Source organism: Sturnira hondurensis, unplaced genomic scaffold, assembly GCF_014824575.4.
Source record: "Sturnira hondurensis isolate 20B ecotype Veracruz unplaced genomic scaffold, ASM1482457v3 Scaffold0018728, whole genome shotgun sequence".
Classification (NCBI taxonomy): Eukaryota; Metazoa; Chordata; class Mammalia; order Chiroptera; family Phyllostomidae; genus Sturnira; species Sturnira hondurensis.
Genome location: NW_028091359.1, coordinates 11,518,005 through 11,524,073, shown reverse-complemented (window position 1 = coordinate 11,524,073; position 6,069 = coordinate 11,518,005).

Sequence of the window (6,069 nt, the reverse complement as noted above, 5' to 3'; positions counted from 1 at the left end):
TGGGATCCATCCCTAACCAACACACTCTCAGTTGACTAGGGACAAGAGATAAGAAGCTTTTAATAGCTACAAGTCTAGCAGGGAAGAGATGGCAAAGTCAAGGGCCCCCAGCTTTCTACCCCTTACATTCTTCCTTCCTCTTGGTGACACTGAGGTGGTCACACTGGCCCTTCTTTCCTTCTGGGAGAGTGAGAAGAATAGAGGATCCTTTTTTAGAAAACAAAACAAACAAACAAAGAAACAAACATCTTTCTTTAGACCAAGACAGTTGAAAAATTTTCAAAGGTATCGCTAATTTTTAAAGTACATTTTCTTATCAGAAGAAAAAGAAAATGCATATGAACAACATGAAATGGTTGAGTTTCCAAAAGTCATTCTTAGAAAACTAATGATCACTATAGAATAGCTGGTAGGACCAACAGGTTTTTGTTCTTATTTCTGTCCCATCTGTTCTGGGAGTTTCTTTCCTCAGAAACTAGTTGGCCTAAGCTTCCTACTCTGATTAAAGTTACATGTAGCTTGCATCTCCCTGTTTTAAATATATGTATTCCTCAGTGTGTATTCTTCAGGGATAGGAGTATGATCTCAAGGTAGAATCTTGTTCTTTGTGTGTTTATGCAGCATATCTGATTAAGAAGGGCACACATTCTATTTTTGCTTCCATTTTCACTGCTGTATGGATCATTCCTCAGATAAATCTGTCCCTTCTTTCTGGGAATTTTCTATCAAGAGTCTAAGGGATTTGGTAACTGCTGCAATGGAGTAGAGTACCACCTCCCCAAATGCATCCCATGGAACACTGAATCCCTGTGAACTGGTAATTCATCTTCCCTCCAACAACACCTCTAGGACTCATGTTTTTTTGGGAAAAGGTTTCCAAGAAGAGGGCATCTTTGATCTTGATCCTGAAGACTTAGTAAGAACTCAACCAGGAACCCAACTAGAGAAAGAGGCTAATGACATATTAGTCTAGACTATGTTAAAGTCTGGGCAAGTCAAAAAACTTGGCATGTCTGGGAAGCTTAGGAATGTCCATAGTGAAGGGTATCTGTGAGTGAGGGGTGGGAGAGGGAAGATAGGAGGAGTTTGGACCAGAGCTTGAAATGTCTGCAATACTATGTTGGATTTCTCCTATTTGTCTCCCCAGACCACTCTCTACCCTTGCATTCCCTATTCATGGAAGGATATCAACGGATTCCTTGCCTTCCAACTTCTGGTTGGATTCACCTTGTGGAGATCCCAGGAAGGGGATTAGAAGAAGAAGAGTGAGGTCAGACCATTTGCTCTATTAGTTCCTCCCATGAGAAGTCATCCTGAATTAGCTGCTCCCCCAGCTGATGGCCACTGGCCTTCTAATGATCGATGATCAACTCAACTTGTCCTTTAAGGATCAGGTAAATTCTGCCTCTGCTTATCCCTTTGGGTCTAGAAACGGTCAGCCCTAGGTTACCGCACTCTTTCTTGTGATTCCCTCCAAGCCCAGAATTTTGTTAATAGTCCCTTTGTAGATAAACCCTTCTCAAAGTCTTTTTTTAAAGGGCCACCTACTTCCTGTTGTGGCTCTGACTTATAAACATGATGTTGAGGACTTAGAATACAATGCAGCCAAAAGAGAACCAGTGAGCGTTTTTAGTGAGGGCACATTATTACCCGTTTTACCTTAGCAAGAAACAGTTTGTTTAGAATGAGTAAATCCTTTGGGTAAATGGGAGAAATAATTATTCAGAAATCATGTTAAATAGATGTGTAAGATTTGGCCATGGATACTTAGTCCAATGTCCATGGACTGCCACAAGATGTGCAGATAAAATTCAGGGAGTCTTTGAAGTAGGATGGAAAAAATTACATCTTTATTTTTTCTAACCTCTAATTGAAATTTATATATATTTTTTGATTATGAATATATGCAATATTATTGGTCACACTGAGACTTTGTCACCAATAATAACAGCAGATATTTTCATATCACACTGCAGTGTTATAAATGTCCCCAAATAACATCTGTAATCTTCACTACTTCAAAATTATGGTAGTTAATAGGCTACAGTCAGGTTTTATTATTGAATGTGTTAATGAGGAAGCATATATGTTGTTATGACAATTTTGTTTTCTAAAGATTCGGATAATTGTATTTCAATGTAATTTATTTTTTATAATTTTATGTATTTCAAGTTATGCATTTACAATTCTGAGGAGTTTACAGGCTTTAACAAATTTTCAAAAGGGTTCTCAGTACAAAACTTAAGAACCTCTGTTCATTGATAGATACTCATTCAAGAAAACATAGCAATGGCTGGGCCGCAAGGATATCTCTCTCCAGAAAAAAAGGAGCCCTAGTTATTGGAAGGCCTGGATAGTTTCTGTATGTGGAATTTCTGGACTAATTTTTTTTATTTTTAAAATATATTTTCTTGATTTTGCTACTACAGTTGTCCCTATTTTCCCTGTTTGCTACCCTCTGCCCAGTATCCCCATTATCTCCAGCAATCTCCTCCCTTAGTTCATGTCTGTAGGTCATGCATATCTGATCTTCGGTTATTCCATTTGCTATACCATTCTTAACATCTTCCTGTCTGTTTTGTACCTAGCAGTTTGTACTTCTAAATCACTGCACCTTTCCCCCATTTTCCCCCTTCCCTCTCCCAGCTGATAGCCCTCCAAATGATCTCCATATCCTCCATGTGATCTCCATATGTATGATTCTGCTCCTGTTCTGCTTGTTAGCTTAGTTTGTTTTATAGATTCAGTTGAGAGTTGTGCATTTGTTGGCATTTTAATGTTCATAGTTTTGATCTTCTTTTTCTTATATAGTTCCCCTTTTAACATTTCATAAAATAATGGCTTGGTGATGATGAACTCCTTCAGTTTGACCTTGTCTGGGGAGCTCTTTATCTGCCCTTCCATTCTAAATGATAGCTTTGATGGATAGAGTCATCTAGGTTGTAGGTTCTTGCTTTCATCACTTTGAATAATTCTTGCCAGTCTCTTCCAGCCTGCAAAGTATCTTTTGAGAAATCAGCTGACAGACTTATGGGAACTCCTCTGTAGGTAACTGTCTCCTTTTCTCGTGCTGCTTTTGAGATTCTCTCTTTATCTTTAACCTTTGGCATTTTAATGATGATGTGTCTTGGTGTGTTTCTCTTTGGGTCCAACTTGTTTGGGACTCTCCGTGCTTCCTGGATTTGTATGTCTGTTTCCTTCACCTCGTTAGGGAAGTTTTCTTTCATTATTTTTTCAAATGAGTTTTCAAGTTCGTGCTCTTTCACTTCTCTTTCTGGCACCCCTGATTCAGCTGTTGGTATGTCAGGAGATGTCCCAGAGGCTCCTTATTCTATTCTCATTTTTTTTGAATTCTTTTTTCTATTTGCTGTTCTGATTACTTTTTTGTTTCTTATGTTCCAAATTGTTGATTTGAATCTTAGCTTCATCCCCTCCACTGTTGGTTCCCTTTAGATTTTTCTTTACAAAAGAAATGCAACCTTCATTTCTGCCTGGGTCTTTTTTATACTATTTCAGCACCCCATGATCTTTTAAAAAATATATTTTATTGACTGTGCCATTACAGTTGTCCCATTCCCCTCTTTATTCCCCTCTGCCCTGCACACCCTTTCCCATACATATCCCCCCCTTTAGTTCATGTCCATGGGTCATACATATAAGTTCTTTGTCTTCTCCATTTCCTATACTATTCTTAATCTCTCTCTATTTTCTGTCTACCATTTATGCTACTTATTCTCTGTGCCTTTTCTCCCCTCTCTCCCCCTCCCACTCTCCCACTGATAACCCTCCATGTGATCTCCATTGCTATGATTCTGTTCCTGTTCTAGCTGTTTGCTTAGGTTTATTTTATTTTAGGTTTGGTTGTTAATAGCTGTGAGTTTGTTGTCATTTTAGTGTTCATATATTTGATCTTCTTTTTCTTAGATTAGTCCCTTTAACAGTTCATATAATAAGAGCTGGGTGATGATGAACTCCTTTAAGTTGATCTTATCTGGGAAGCACTTTATCTGCCCTTCTACTATAAATGATAGCTTTGCTGGATAGAGTAAACTTGAATATAGGTCCTTGCCTTTCATGACTTGGAATACTTCTTTCCAGCCCCTTCTTGCCAGTAAGGTTTCTTTTGAGAAATCAGCTGATAGTCTAATGGGAACTCCTTTGTAGGTAACTCTCTCCTTTTGTCTTGCTTTTAAGATTCTCTCTTTATCTTTAATCTTGGGTAATGTAATTATGATGTGCCTTGGTGTGTTCCTTCTTGGGTCCAAGTTCTTTGGGACTCTCTGAGCTTCATGGATTTCCTGGAAGTCTATTGCCTTTGCCAGATTGAGGAAGTTCTCCTTCATTACTTGTTCAAATAAGTTTTCAGTTTCTTCGTCTTCCTCTTCTCCATCTGGCACCCCAATGACTAGGATATTGGAATGTTTAAAGATGTTCTGGAGGTTCTTAAGCCTCTCCTCATTTTTTAAAATTCTTGTTTCTTCATTCTGTTCTGGTCAAATGTTTCTTTCTTTGTTCTGCTCCAAACCATTGATTTGAGTCCTGGTTTCCTTCCCATTACTGTTGATTTCCTGTAGATTTTTCTTTATTTCACAGAATGTGACCTTTATTGCTGCCTGGGTCTTTTTTATGCTGTTGAAGTACCCAGTGAGTTCCTGGAGCCTCCTGATTACCAGCGTTTTGAACTGTACATCTGATAGGTTGGCTATCTCTTTGTTGCTTAGTTGTATTTTTTTCTGGAGCTTTGATCTGTTCTTTCATTTTGGCCACTTTTTTTTTGTCTCAGCACACCTGTTATGTAGTAAGGGGCGGAGCCTTAGGTATTCACCAGGGCAGGGCAACTCACATAGCTGCGTTGTGATGCTATATGTGGGGGAGGGGACTGAGAGGAAACAGCGCTGCTTGCTCCACTCTCTGCTGGTTTTCAGTCAGTTACCCAGCTACCCACAATCAAATTGGGTCTTTCTGGTGGGTATGTGTATGTTCTAGAACCCTGTGGGTCTGTTCAATGAACTCTCCTGTGAGGCTGAGAGTTTCTCCCACTGCCTCAACCCCCCACAGATGTTTTCAGTCAGAGGCTTTGAGGCTTTATTTCCCATGCTGGAACCCTGGGTTGCCTGGTTTGTCTCACTCCCTAGTTGTTCTTCCCTGTTATCTGCATGTGAATGTGGGACTGTCCAGTCTGCAACCCACCACCTCGCCAAGTCTGCCAGCCACCATCTTGTCCACCTTGGGTCTCCAGCCGCTGCCTTGCCGTGAGTCTTCTCTGCCCCTCCTACTGGTGTGGGTGGATGTTTCTTCTTTAATTCCCTGGTTATTGGACTTCCATACGGTTGTATTTCTTTCGGTTCTGGTTGTTTTTTGTTTTTAAATTTGTTGTTGTCCTTGTTTTGGTTGTTTGAGGAGGCACAGTGTGTCTATCTATGCCTCCATCTTGGCTGGAAGTCTCCCATGATTTCTTTGAGCATCCCGGTAACCAGTGTTTTGAACTGGGCATCTGACGATTTGTTTAGCTCCATTTCATTTGGTTCTCTTCCTGGAGTTTTGTTCTGTTCTTTCATTTGGGCCATATGTCTTTGTCTCATCAATTTGGCATCCTTCCTGTGTTTATTTCTGTGTATTAGGTAGAGCTGCTTTGACTCCCTGTCTTAGTAGCATGGCCTATTATAGAAAAGGCACCTGTTTGGATGAATGTTGCTTCTTTAAACCCTTGGTTGTTCAACTTCCATACAGCTCTATTTTCTGACAAATCTGGGTAATGTTTGTTTGGTAGCTTAGCTGTAATTTTTGCTATAGTTGTGCACAGAGGTGAAGCATGTTTACCTACATCCCCATCTTGGCCCGAAGTCTCTTAATCTGCCCTCGGCCAGCTGGGTGGTCCAGGCAGTGTCCCCTCACATGCACTGTGCCATAGCCTGGATTAAATTTTTGAGTTCAATGTATTGACTCTATGTAAATCTTGAATTTGACCCGATTCTATTTTTTTCTCCATTTCTTTGTGTGTTTCATAAATGAGTTTCCTATTTAAGTGTCTGAGTCTCAAATGTTAAGAACAGAACTTGTCATCATTGG